General features: G+C 40.2%; 1 long non-coding RNA gene across 1 annotated transcript; it reads right to left on the bottom strand.

Moving 5' to 3' along the window:
- Positions 1 to 369: 369 nt before the first annotated feature.
- LOC137855290 (uncharacterized) lies at positions 370 to 10,160 on the bottom strand. The gene is made up of 4 exons (XR_011095679.1): positions 10,041 to 10,160; positions 7,859 to 7,942; positions 7,017 to 7,139; positions 370 to 1,042 (listed from the first exon to the last, which is right to left on the bottom strand). It is a non-coding gene; the product is annotated as an uncharacterized lncRNA (long non-coding RNA).
- Positions 10,161 to 15,364: the final 5,204 nt, after the last annotated feature.

The raw sequence follows: 15,364 nt of genomic DNA, 5'->3' as shown, positions 1-15,364 counted from the left end.
ATAGGCACATGCCAGCACGGTGCCAGACGGATGAATGCCAGGCAATTGCAGAGCCATCTTCGTGTTCTGCTTGGTAAAATTAAGTGTGGCATGACCCAGGGATGCCTGACCTGTTTGAAAGGTTTATTAAGAAACAGTAACAATACTTTGACCAGCGGCCTATTTATATGCTCAGATCCTTTCCACATACACTTCTGATGGCATCTCAGCAAAGCGAAGCAGAGCATGAGGTCATCTTTCTGCCTGAAGATTTCTCCCATTGAACACTCTGTTACACAGCAAGACACCCCTCTTTCCCTCACCTCATCTTCCCATGCAAGATACGTTTAAATTGGAAAACACTGAGCACACAGGGAGCGTGGGTAGTATAACCGAGATTGTCACTGTGCTCATCATATCCTGTTTCACAACAGTGTGCATGAGTATATTCATAGTAACATTTTCAAAAACAATTATTGTAATACCATAGATGCTTGACTGCAAGGAAAATACACTGGTCTGAACTCAACGTTACCTTTGATAAATAAAGATTAATAGCATTTTGTTGTGGATTAACCCGGGTAGGCAGCTAAATTGTACACAGCTGCTCGCTTTCTCCCCCAAGTGGTACGGGGCAAAGTGAGAAAACTTGCGGGCTGAGTTACACGGCTATACCGGTAGGGAATGCTCCTTGGACCAGCTGGGGGCCGCTGTCCCACCTGTGTCCCCTCCCAGCTCCTTGTGCATCCCCAGCCTCCTCACTGGCAGGGTAGCCCGAGAAGTAGGGAACATCCAGAGTTTGTGCGAGCACTGCTCAGCACCAGCTAAAAACCTTGGGCTCTTATCAATGTTGTTGGTCACAAATCCAGAACACAGCACCCCAAGGGCTGCTATGAAAAAAAAAAAAATTACTCTATCTCAGCCCAAACCAGTACACTTTTACATACTTTAAATGTACTTATGTGAGCTTTTTGATTTTTCTGGAAACAATAAAAATCTGAAGTCACTTACAGGATAAAGGTCTCAAGACTCCATTGGAGGGAATCTGGCAAACCAGCATGACCTAAGAATTAAAAAAAAAAAAAAAAATCAGCAAAGTACCAGGAGCACTGTGAAATTTTGGCCCAATTTCTCTGTAGAAGGTATATAAATCAATACAGTAAAACCATCTTTAATCCCAGGGATTCTCTGTAACACGTAAAAATCTCCTGCCATTCCTCTCCATGCACTAAGCATGACATTTTTCTTTGACTGTGAACAATGACAATTTCTCCTTTATCAAAGAACCCAGGGGAGTTCTTGTCTTTGCATAAAACACCACTCGTTTTTATGCTTTATATAAAATAATAATGAATGTGGAAGGATCACTAAGTTCCAAATCAATCAGTCTTTTGATGTTATTATTAACTGCACATACTCCATTCTTGTGGTTTATGGTATCATCAGAACCCCTCAAGATTTATACTCTGGTGATCTAGTTGTCTCTATTCATTATCCTATATTTAATTAATATATTGCTCAGAAGGAGTTGTCAAAAGACAAAGTTAATTATAGTGGCAAAAAAATCTAGTTGAAATCGTGTGTCATATTTTAGTTTAGAGACAGCTCCCACAAAAGAACATTTAAACTACTTTTATATTTTTTCCTGTTTCTCTGAATAAATGTTATTGTATTTTTCCACTCAAGTAATACAGAAGACTGGTCTCTGCTATTTACAAGGCACTTTAGACTGGAAACATTATTAATATTTTACTATATATGTGCAATCTTTGAGCTACATTTAAAAACCTGTTCCCGAAGAATGGAGAAGTTAGCAACAAGTAATTAACCTTATTCGTCAGGTTCAAGTAGCACCCTTTATGAGGGAAAAGTGAGTATTATACCTGTATATAAAACCATCACAATTTTATTCACAATTATTTCAGCTGTACAGGCAACCTTTTCTGAGACACCTTCACCGTGTTCAAACAAATGATTCCTTTTGAAGGAATGTTTGCAGAAACAGTACATTTTAAGTTCACGTTGGAAAATATCAATATACAATGAACATTTTTAGTCTTAAGTATAAATATTCACTGTGGGAACTGGATTCAAAGAGTTACACTCACCCAGAGATGTGGGGCTTGCACATCCAAAGAAAGCTGTCTGGCTGATATCTATCAAAGAACACTGACTAATAATCTGCATTTTACGACATATTTTTCAGAATTTTAGTGAATGATTTTGCATTATGAATATATTGAGCCAATTCTATCTGTTTCCAGGTATAACTTCAGGAAAGAATAAATGGTCCTTGAATGGCACACAAGGAGTAAGCTGGGGATGAATTCCACTATGTACGTAGCACTTGTACTTTTTGTCACATATTATGTCACACAAAATCTATTAAACCAATACTTTTAATACCTTTTGGTTATGGTTCTTTTCTCATATTCCTCTCTTCGTATTGGCCACAAGCCTTTGCTACTCTAGCTGTAACAGTAAAATCTAAGACTGATGACAAAGTTAAAATATATAAAAGAACAAATAAAAATCTAAGAGTGCCACTGATGAAAATCCATCTTACATGTACTCATTTGTACACAGTTTCTTATTGTGCACCCAGATGCCTTCACAGAAACCCCCCAAAAAACACAAAACTTCACCAGACAACGGATATCTCCCATAACTACAAAGATTCCCACATATTTTGGAGTAACAATCACTACCACCTGCCAAATTTTCTCCACTGCCAGCACTGCTGCTTAGAAAGCAATGATTACATAGATGTTACTTCAATTTATAGGTCTGCAGACTAGCCACAGGCCACTTATTATGACCCCACGAACCACAGGCTATGATTTGGGAACCAAGGCTTTGAGACTCAGTTTCCCTACTGTCCACCAACTGCACAACAGAAACATTCATCCCAGAGTGGCATTGCTGCAAAGCCATCAAGGACACCCACATGAAGAGGCAGGAGCTCTTGAGCACACCACCATATATATAAAAGCAGTATAACATGTATTTTATTTCCTGAAATCTTTCTTTTGTTGTCATCAGCAGACTTCTAACAATAAAGGGGGATTTCAGGCTTCATTTTTTCCCCATCAGATTTGACTGGCTGCCATTGTGCAGCACTGTCACTCCAGGGTAAGCCACACTTTCCCTTCGAGTCCCAAAATTTACAAAAGCTTTTGAATGCTGTTTCTGATGTGGGACATACAATATTAGCATCCATGACAGCCATACTGCGATGAAATGTGAAACTGAAATATATCTCTATATTTAGGCAATAATAACGATTAGCCCATCAAAAGAGAAAATGTGCTCCAGCACACTCTTGCAGAAGATTAATGCTGCTTCATAAGCTGACCAGACAACAGTAGCTTTTACAGCCCAAGCAGGAACATGACAAGTATAGTTCACATCCGATCTGCTCTAGAAAACAGCACTTTGAACACCAACCTGTAAGAGCCAGATGTTGATGATTGTATTCAATGCTTTGCTAAATTTCCAAAAGCTGATCTAAGGATGCCACTGCAGGAGGTGCCCAGGAGCATCCCAAAAGGGAATACAATTCCTGGAGGCACTATGAATTTATAATAGAGCTGGTTAGCTTATTCTTTCTATGTTATTCAGACAATGTAGTGATATAGTTTCAGTTTATTAAGGATTTCTGAGCAGACTTCAGCTTCTTGCCCATTCATTTACTGTTTGTAATCATTTTACACCCAGCTAACCCAAGCAGGTAGTAGCAAACAGTGAAAACTGCTAAGGCCACTGCTTATTTAGGTATCTTCAATGTGTGACCCAAAACATTTAAGTTAATGAACATAAACAAACATAAGAACCAAATGAAGAACAAATATGAATAAACATATTATATAAATCAAAATTATAAAATAAACACGTGTTATACACATATAATATATTCATTAATATACTTAAATATTATTATACATTAATATAAGCAAAGAACATAAGAGTAAAAAAAATAGAGAACATAAGAATCAAGCTAGGCTGTCCAAGTGTCCAAAAGGAAGCTCAGTGTGAAATAGTCATTCCAAAGGGCAATATACTTTTGTAACACGTGACTAGTTGCTGTGAGTTGCTAAGATTGCTAAGAGTGAGACTGCGACCACAGATCAGCAGAATTTATGACCATCCAATTTACATAAATTTACTTGTTGACTTCAAAAATCTCACTTGAATATTCATCCTTGTTCATGAGTTTTTCCCCTTCATACGCATGCAGTCACAGGTTTGAGATTTTTATAACACAGCTATTTAGCTTGGCTTTTTGGTGTATACCACCGAATAAAGCATGATCCCCTTTTAATTTCAGCATGGCCAAGATGGTATGGTGACAAGAATCATGGAGCTTTCTTTTTTTTTTTTGGGGGGGGAGCAAACATCTCCCATGACTCTGACGCACTCCCTGCTCCAGGCACCATGTATTTAAGGATGAAGTATGGCTCCCTTGCAGTGCTCCTTTCAAGTAACATGCAGACTCATGCTGGCACTCCAATACAGTGATAATGGATATAGGTTGAGGAAAAAAGGACAACAAAACTGTATAGGATGGAGAGTATCAATATTCTTTCATCAATACAAGGACATTAAAAACACATTTAAAAAAACCTTCATCAGACTGTCTGTGTGCATCCCTGCCACAAATAACTGATGTTCTCATGAATTTACTGAGAAACCCAGTAAGTAAATACTTCTTCATTTGTATAGCAAAAATGGAAGGGGAAAAAAAAGGTTGTGAAGTGTCTGCCAGGGAGTATATACAAACTAAATCAAAGGTATTGTTCAAAATTTACAGCAGGTCATCTCTTTTTTTTTCCTGTTTCTTTTCAATATCGAATGAAGGGCTGACCAGCAAGGTCAAACTTTCCTTATTAATGAGGCATTGCTAGAGCTTTGTCTCATTAGGGCACTCAGAACTATGCATTTACTGCAATTTGCAGCACTTAATAGAGAAAGGTCAGAGCGGGTTACGTTCAATTTCCACTTGGCAGAGGGAGGAAAAATGGAAGCAATTCATTTGCACAAATTTGAATAATTCTTCTCAGTCTCCTTTTCTTTATCTATGTCTAGATAATTCCTGCATTTTAGCCTACTCACAATCATCCCAAACCTGCCAACAGTCGGCTTTCTATGAAGGCTGTAATGGAGCTGACAGCTTCTATGAATCCAGGTGTCAAAATAAAGCCATTCACTCCCCCCTTCCCCTCACTCACAACAGGGAATAGGAGCTGCCTCTAGTGAGCTCTTAAACTTATCATAAATGTATCAAGATTGCTGTGGGCCATGAAACAGCTGTAGACAATTACTCTTTCCACAATTCTTCGGCATAAGAATTGCTTTCCCTGCGAAGTAACATCTGCCATGCTGAGGTGATTATTCATGGGCAATGGGCACCACCATAGTTTTATGCATAGAGCCATCAGTGGCAATGAAGCAGAATTTATAGTTTTCCCTGGTTCAGTAAAAATAACATTTCAGCTGCATTAAAATGTCATCCATCAGCATTGTCCCAGAACACAAGGCCCCATCTCATCCAGAGAAATTAAAAAGTATTCATTTTAATGCTAACTTGTGAAGCTTGCAGTGACATTGCTTTTTTTTTTTCCTTCCTTTTTTTGTAAGCAATATTGAGGAGGAGGAGGAGAACTGAGGGAAAAGGTTACGTGGTGCAGTGAAGCTGAGGATTAAATGTGCTACTAGGGAGTAATGATATACCAATTACTAGGCTGCTGGTTCTTATTTATTCATAACCCCTGAACGCTTAATCAAAAATCCTTGAATCAAATTGAACAACTAAAGAAGGAAAGTTATTTCACAGAGATAATGTAATTCTTCAGCTTAGGAAAAAAAGAAAAAAAAAAGGGAAGGGAGTGCCAAATGGATATAAAGGCAAGATATGGCTCTTGCCAGAGTAGTAGGGTTAGTCTTTTAAAACATTAGCTTAAAGGAGTAGGGAAATTTAAGCCGGAAATGTAATGGTTGTAATTTACAAGCGAGTTTCTATTCTAATTCCTAGAGTAAAGCTGATTAATGCCTACTTTGGCGGCACGCTCGAGGGAGAGAAGTGTGCAAAAACTTATGGTGTGAATTAAAAGTGCTCTGCATTGCTAATGTGTCATGGTTAGATCACAGCTACCATGCTGCCTGCACAGAATCTTGCTTGAGCAAACAGTGAGAAGGATGTCAGTGAGACTGCTGTCTTTGGAGATGCCACTGGCGTTAGTAAAGACAACACACCTCAGATTAATTTTGAGGCAAATTAAGCTAAATTAATTTCTGCAGTTTTTTCAAGAGAGGTAGCAGTCTGCACATGCAACCTCTTTTAGGATGAGAATATATAGTTATCATCTTCATCTTTAAGGACAGGATTGTTTCTAAAAGCTCTGCCCTGAGATTGTAGGTGAAGCACAGCACCAAAAGAAGAGCTTCCCCACAAAAGCAGCCTTCACTCTAGGTAGCCTGGAGCAAACACAGAGCAACTTTTGCCTTCACCTACTGGGCTTAACTCAGCGTGTCCACAGACAGGTTTCACCAATCAGTTTTACAGTTGTGTTTTTGCCCCCTAAGCTTTTCCTTTCCACGGTATTTCCACCAAACCCTGTTTGTTTTGTGTTTTTGTCTTATGATCAACCTCCTTAAAACATGATTACCCAAAAACAGAAATTCAGGCTTGGACCCAAAACGAAGTCTCAAATCCTTCAGAAACTTAAGTGATACCAGAACAGCTGTTGTTTTATTAAAATAACTGTAGCAGGTAGATGTACTACTATTACACTAACTTATCCTCAAAGTACAGCTTGCTCAAACAAAAATACCACCTTCTCTCTTTTGAGAGTCTCAAAACCATGGGAAATGCATGGCAACGGACACTTCCCAGTCCAGCGCCTGTATCTGAGGAGTCAATAAATCATGGCCTGAAAAATAAACTACATGCTCATAAGTGAGAGGCAACAGTCAGGAGCTGAGTGGTGGTAAGCAACTCCAATGAGGAACAGACAGGCTTGTGACAAAATGTTACCTACCTGGTTTGTTAATTAGCTTCTTTCTTCTGTTTCCTGTATGGTAAGAGGACTGACTCAAGGCCCATGTCTAGAACGAATGAGGCTAAGCTGGTATCTAGTGCATTCTCCATTTTCTACTGACTCCTGCAGAACAAAAAAAAAAAAAACACACATGAGATGCAAAGAGACGTATCAGCAGCACAGGAACAAACAAAATCGTTCTGATGGTTTGCACAAATTCTTTCAATCACACCGCTGATTCATTAGACAGGACAGGTTCAGCTCTCAGGTCCTGCCTGACCTCACTTAAATTATGAGGTGCCTTGCATAGAAGAAATATTACTGTTGGCAAGATCAGAAAAGAGTAAGAGTGCCTGCCAGGCTCTCTTGAGACTCCGGTGTATCAGCCAACGTGGCACACTGAAGGACATAAGACCCAAGAGCAAGGGAAATACTGAAGGAGAATCACAAGTAACATTCCGGTATGGATTCAGAGAGAGAATGAAACAGCTAGTGAGAAATTATTTAAGAAATGGATTCGACATAAAGAGAATACACAGATCAACTCATTAGGGTAGGAGGGGAAACTCATTAGGGTGGAAGGGAAAAGACATTTCACGTTTACTAGACTGCTTTGTTGAGTGGAGAGAACAATGAAATGTAAGAAGGCAAAAGAAATGGCTATGAGAAGGAGCTAGAGAATGAAGGCAGAGGAAAAAGCACTATAAAAGTTTGGAAGGGAAATTATACAGTTAGAAAAAAAAATCCACATGAAGAATAACAGCAAAAAGAGGAGTAGAAACAGAGGCAGCTGATACAGTTAATTTTCAGCCATCTAAAGGCTCCACCATTTGCAACCTTACACTCAGTTGTGAAATTCCATCTAGGGAACATGGATCAGATCCCTCCTCATTTCCACAGGCCATCTGAACTTTCCTGGATTCAGTCTACGTGCAGAAATAACAACCTCTCAGTCACTCCAGCTGAGAAAGCACAGTAATCCAGAGAAAGTACAGACTTTGCATTTTCACAGAGATTTTTACTTTCACCTGATCTTGGCATACATTCCTTAATCTCAAAAAATATGTTTTTTTGGCTTAAGAATGCAAAGCTCTTCATGAACAGAAGTAGTCCACACACTGTGGCTAACCAGCTTTACAAAGAAAAAGAACAAAGAAGAAAAAACACAAACGGTTCCAATTTTCTTTCTTCCTTTTTTTTTTTTTCCCCAATTCAGAGAGGCGAGGATAAAACAGAAACTTGAATAAACAGTCTGCTAAATTTCATATTCCTAACTCTATGAGTCAAAATAACGCAACCTTGACTTCGCGTGCTGTGAAGCTGCCTGGATGCTTGTATTTAGGCTGGACATCAGGAAGAGGTTCTTCACCAAGAGAGTGGTTGCACACTGGAACAGGCTCCCCAGTGAAGTAGTCACTGCACCAAGCCTGTCTGAACGTAAGAAGCAATTGTACTGTGCACTTAGTCACATGGTCTGAACTTTTGGGTAGACCTGTGTGGTGCCAGGAGTTGGACTTGATGATCCTTAAGGGTCCCTTCCAACTCAGGATATTCTATGATTTTATGAAACTGTTTTAGGGATTAATTAAGAGCGGGGTTATCACAAGCACATAAAAATGGACTTGAGATCCATTTGGTACCACACATATCTCTGACAGCTTCAAGGAGCAGACTCCCAAGCAAACAGCATGAGACCAATACAGAACATTTTTTTTCTCCTGGATGTTAATGCCAGTTTCCAGCTATGATTGTTTCAGGGATCTCCTGAGCCAAAGGCTGCCTCTACAGCATCTCTTGTAATATCCACCTTACCAGCACTACTGTGCTTTTGATAAAGCAACAGTATCAGGCAGTTCTTAAGTCCTGCCCTTAGCTCAGTACTATCCCCTCCCTGCTACCACCTGTCTGTGAATAAGGGCAGTAGGAGATGCACACTTGACGGGACTACTGGCAATGCTGCCTGGCAGAAGAGCACGGTGTAAATGGCACACACAGAGCAGCTTTCCTTGGCGATAACCCACCCTCTGACAGCAGACACGAGAGCACATGGCCTGAGCTCTCCAGATTTTCCCAGCAACTCTCAGGATATTTGCCAGCGTGGGGAGCCAGGCTTCTTGGGCGTTCAGGGGAGCAACAGAGCTACACCAAGTGACTCCTCTGTCTCTGTGGAGGGGAAACTGGCTGAGAGGATCAAGCAGATGAACTTTTTTTTCTGGACATTAGTGACAGAAGCAAGTTCTGATTTTCCATCTAAAAATGTTTCAACTCAAACGGTATGCCACAATGCTTTTAAAGTTTGGATCTTTTTTAAGCTGTACAATTACCCTTCCCAAGAAATGTTAGGACAAGACTATTAACCATGTTATTGATTTTCTAAAATAACAGTCTTACTGTGACTTCATCATGAAATCTGCTGATGCTAGGCCATAACTACACTCAGTGGTCACACCAAGCCATCCTGTCCGACCAGGAAGGTCTCTCTCACCTTGAAGATGCCTGGCTTTCACCATGGTACATTTCCCCTTCAAGAGATTTGCAGAGAGCTTTTAATTATTATTTATAATTCGAGGTCTGGAAACCCCATTGCTCATAGTATCTATCTGCACAGTGTTTTCCCACATCCCACTGCTAATTTCCTCTAACATAGTTCAGTGAAGAGCCAGTCTTACAGGCTGCAGCACACTCTAGCATCCTGAATACATCCCCAGGGTTTCCAGGGAACTTGGAGATGACATTTACAGCCAGCATGCAGCAAAACATCTCTGTCCTCCCAATCCAGGTCTATCTTGTGTAGGATTTTAACTCACCTGGCTTCACAAAGCAGTACAACTATGCTTGCCCTTTGCTGGGCCAAAGCACTAGTGCAATTGGGAACAGCGCAACAACTCCAGCCAGAAGAGTTTCCCATAGGCAAAGGAGAAGAGGCCAACCCTGGCAGGGAAGTACTCTGCTAGCCACTGGTCAGGTGAGGGGATGAGGAGATCACTGGTGACCTGTTAAGAGTCATGTGAGACTGCAACTAACCTGGGAACTGTCCTCTGATCCTCAGTCACACTCTTCCATCAAGTGCTCCTTCATGCTCATCTTTCTTCTTGGTACATAGAGAGACACACCCTCTCCAGCAATCTCTCAGCAGCAAGACCTGCGCATGATGCAAGAAGCCATTTTTGGAGAGCTGAATATCTTCTGTTAATTTTAACAAATCACCATTTTTTATTTCCTATGATAGTCACAACAAAGAGAGAGTTCCCACTGAGAAGAAATGCCATGCTTCTGCAACCTCAGCTCCCAGCCAACAGCACCCCTTTGTTCACTTTCTACCTGTAACAAAAAATATGTGGTGCTCACATCTGCAGCCAAAGAGCAAATAACATCCTTTCTCATATTCTTCACGTAGGTATGAATACCTTTTTTTTTTTTTTAATACGGTTATTTACTCTAACTTTACTTCATTAGTGTTAAAGACTTTATTTCATGTTAAATGTTGGGGGTCTTTTAAAATAGGAGACACTGGGAAAAAATAGAGGCCTGCTTTATCAAATACATTAAACTCTTATCTCTACTTGATTTTAAAAAATTGTGAAGCACAAATTATCCAGAGCTTAGCACTCAGAGTCTCTTCCTTGGCCTATAAAGTCAACAGTTACGGTGTTAAAGTTTAATCAATCCCATAAAATATTACTCAGAAAGTGACCCTGGTGTTATGGCTGAAGTACATCTCCTACATTAAAAAGCACTTTTGTGGAAGCCAGAACAGTGTTACTGAAAGAGCGAGCTAATAGGTATCTAGATGAGGTTAAGATAGGGAGGTAGAAGGAAAGGAGAGAATTCTGAAAGGCAGTAAAGGGAAGAAAACAGGAGAGGGAGGGGAAATCAGCTTCTTTCAAGTGGTTCCCTATGGACCTAAATATGAATGGATGAGGCAAGATGAATATCAGGCCTCAGCACATATTCTAATTAATTTCTGTTTCGGATTAAAACACCCAGCATCCTTCAATATTTCGTAATGGTCAAATAACTTTGGGTCTTATCATTAGTAAAGAACATAAAAGGCCACAAACACTTCTCAGGGAGGCGGTATGGTTTAAAATCAAAATGGTTAAGCCTCCCAAAGAATTCAAACTGCACAGCATGTGACCAAATCTCTGCGCTTCACAGAGCAAAAGTTGGGCTCTCTCAGTCACCAACAAGTTATGAAGTCTGCCAGATCTTAGGTCAAGATTATAAACTGTGCTAAACCCTTGGTCCAATATATCATATCTTTCAGACCAATATCTAAACATATGCAATCCACACAGATCATTATTCGGAAAAAAATAAGGTTAGTGTCATACCAGAAATAGCCCCCTTTGTCAGATGCTATGCAATAAAAACTAGAGGCAGTCTGTGGTTAACTCAGATTTCAGAAGCAGCTGAACAAAAATTATTTAAAGATTGGAAAAGGAAAAATTCCTCTTTCAAAGGCCTCAGCCTCAGAATTATCTGCTGGTGGTAAGCAAGATATTCCAAAATCCTAAATACTCCAAAGGAAAAAAAAATAATTAATTAGCTTACTACCTATAAGGAAGTTTCTAGTGACATTTTTCCCTCAGAGCTATGAATGAGAAAAGAGCCATTCTGTAAAGATGATTCCAAATTAGTTGTACACTGAAGTGGCAATCTCCTCTGCAGCATCATAACATAAGAAACTAGTTTCTCAGCATATTTTAACTGACAAAGATAACCACAGAATTATAAAACGGTTTAAGTCTTTTATTAAAAGATTATCCTAGCCTGATCTGGGGTGTGTTCCAGTACTGCTGTTCCAGAAAGTCTTTTAATGCAACATGGATTTGTTGCAGCTGTGCAGAGTCATATCTCTTCCACTTAAAACAAGGAAAGTTCTCAAATTACAGGAAGAAAAAAAAATTGTCCAAGTTGCAAATTTCACCTAGAAAAGAATGCTGGACAGCTCCCTGAGCCCATGGGGCTCTCAGGCTGGCTGCTCAGCAGTGAGCCCTCCTCAGCTCTTCTGAAACATCTGCCAGTATCTGAAAGGAAACATTCTCACAGCTAGCTGGAGTTACATCTCAAATAACCATACGTTCCCTCTCACATGGATAACACACAATGCAATAGGTACCTGCAATGATTCCAACAGAAGACAAGTATTGACTCTGAGAGCTTTGCAGGTCAGACTGAACGTCAAGAACAAGACAACAACTTGAGGAATAAATTATGGAAAACTCTTCACATTTCCTACGTTTGCAGTTTTGCACAAGTTGATCTGCAAATGCTATTATATGCTAGAACCCAGATGAAGCAAGTTGAATGCACAAAGGCAACAGAACATATCATCCAGGTTCACACCTAGTGATATTAATATGAAGTTCACTTTGAACATCTCAATTCACATCATAATTTGGAATTCCTTCAATTTTTGGTAGTGTTCAGGACCGAGGTTTTGACAAGTAATCTTGTAATGTATGGCAATGCAAGAAATATTTTAATACAAGTAATATTTTAATCAAATGGCAAATCATAGTACGAATTCAGTCTTACCTCTGAGAAGTTTTCACAGCTGGAACACCGTAGCATTCTGTACAGTGTTTATAACTAACTACAGCAACAATTTTCTTTGACTTACCTATGCTGAGTGCTGGGCAAAGATACTGAGCAAAATGATGAGAACACCCACCTTATTAACTTGACACAAACATGCACATGTTGACTTCAGCAGATCAACTTCTAAGGTCTCCAATACACTAATGGACCCAGGTCTCCAGAATAACCATGCTTCAGAATGATTAACTTCCTGTGTCCATCACCATTGACTGGAGCAGTCAATCTGCTTCCCACCACCCACCACCCCGTCCCCAGGCTACCTTTACACAGCTTTAACAACAGGTTTTCATCCCTGCTGAGTGACTACTACAAATCCATGGCTGCCACCTCCAAAGCTTTCCTTCACTATTTAACCTAAACATTTGCCCTCCTTTTCATCTCACTTTTCAAAGTCTTTATTTCGTATATACAATAAACAATTCCTTTCTTTTTTTCTTCTTTTTTTTTTCTCCCATAGAAGGAGTAGTTATAGACCACGATTTCTTGCTCGAAATGAAGATGTTTATATGGCAAACAATAAATCGCCTGTCTCCCTGCTGTGCCTCAGAATGCCAAAAATCAAAGTGAAGTTCTCTTTAAGTAATCTCACACCAAAACAAGGCCCTTTATCATCACCTTGATTGCGAACATATTGCTAGTGAACACAGACAAGTTCCAATGAGAAGAAGGGATAGCATTTAGCAGGGATGCAATTAATTACAAAAATAGCTAAGTATCCTTTCAGTATAAAATTTAGATACAGATATACAGATTAGTGTTCAAACCCACCAGCGCAGAGGGAGGATCACTATTTCAGTGTTCTTCTGACCAGTCTATTCAAATTATTAGCTAAAAAGGGCTTTTTTTTTTTTGTTCCCATAAGTAACTTATTTAAAAGGATGTGAATTAACTTAGAATGAATGTTCAATTCATATAGTTGAATCGCCATCATTATTATTACAGGAAGCTCTAATCATTATCACTAATATCAGACACTCTCCCAGCTTGCCTTTAATGAACATGACTCACATTTCACTTTAATGATTCCTACACCCATGTCTCCTCTGTGCCTTCTGCTTCTACCCAACTATGGGGGAAGGGTGGCCTACATAGCTTTCTAAAGATGAAAGGCCACCTTTTAAGAAAGGAATCACTCCTGATGCCTGTTTTATAGGTGCTCATGCTGCAAAGCCTTGGAGATATCCTGAGAGTCCAGAAATTACTCTCAGCCATCTTATTTCAAGGAGTCCCAAACTGTAACACCTTTGATAGCGTATCAAAGGAGTGCTTTCCCGAAGAGGGCTGACCTGCCTGTAGCATTTCCTCCAGAAGAGTCACCTTCCCATCCTGCTCACTTTACTCACCATCTTCTACAAGAGAATGTGGTAGCTGATGCGGAGTAGGGCTGGCAGGGAAGAGGCTTGCAGAGGTGACAACAGAAAGATGCAAGTGCACTGTACTAAGGACAGGAAACCAAAGGGCCCATGGAAATATTCCTCACAGACCTTACACCCTCCTTTGTCACCCAAATCTAAATTCAGGGCAAAAATCAGCCACTAAGATACCGCAGCTTGAGATGGCTTAAACAGTCTGCATGGTTCACTTAACTCTATTCCCTAGGGTCTTAAATATATTCACAGTACAGACCATTTTTCAAAAAAATCCACCTCGATCACGTAGTAGTCAGAAATAAGCCTGTGGCACCCACAAACAACTACTTGAGAAGCATTACCAATAACAGTTGAGGACAGGCACAAAGCTTACACTTTACATGTCAGCTACAACAAAACAACACAACCACAGTCACAGAAATATGGATAAAAAAAAGCTACTTTGCACAGGACTTCCATCAAATTTCTTAAACTTTTGTTGCCACTAATTACACCATTGAACTGCAGAATTAGTTTCGTTACAGACTGTTATAAATGAAGTCTCGAGTCAATCTGAATTTAGTAATATTTATACTTTTAAACGGTATACAAGCTATAAAAGGCATAAAAACCATAAAAGGCAAGTAAACAGCGCTGGGTGTGCGGGGAGTCTACGCTCCACCAACACACACACACGAACATCAAACCTTCTAAACATATAGAACACCGCCCCCACATACCAAACCCAAGTATGCCCACACATACATACACTCAGAAAAGGCAACAAACAATCCCCCAAGATCCATGACTTAACAGTTTCCATTTTTCCATTCCTTTTCTTGATTACAAACAGGTCTCTATTTTCCATTCCCTTTGAACAATATGTCTCGCTTTAAGTTGTCAAGCAACTCGGCCTTCAGGCCTTATGTACCTCGTTCTTCCCGGACTGAAGAAAAGCACATCCATCTCCTTTTCAAGGCCAATGAGGCCTGGGTCAAAAGTCATGTCCCGGTCACCAGGGGGCGGAACAGCAAAGGCCTGCGATGGCTGTAGCAGCAGAGGGGCCCATGGCGTAGCAGTCGGATCAGTAAAGGAGCCCGCAGCTCCCTCACTGTCTGGCAAACCACACTGTCTGACTGTGGTCCCACATGGCTCTTCAAGGCCTCAGAGACTGCTCACCAGGAGCCGAGCAATCCCACTTGAGGGCAGGCTCCCCTCTTATACCCTTCTCTCCACAGCAGTTCTTTTCAAAACAACTTTTCATTGGTCAAACAGCTTTGAATATAACAACAGCAAACACCCAGAAACTTCCATGCCTTAATGGCTGGAGAACAAGCAACCCTGAGACTGCATGGAGTCTCCTGAGTCACCCTTCTTTGTTCCCTCTAAACCCTT

The sequence above is a fragment of the Anas acuta genome, chromosome 4 (genome assembly GCF_963932015.1).
Source record: "Anas acuta chromosome 4, bAnaAcu1.1, whole genome shotgun sequence".
In the NCBI taxonomy this organism is placed as follows: Eukaryota; Metazoa; Chordata; class Aves; order Anseriformes; family Anatidae; genus Anas; species Anas acuta.
Note: the sequence above shows the minus strand (reverse complement) of the source record. Positions and strands in the feature narration are given on the sequence as shown.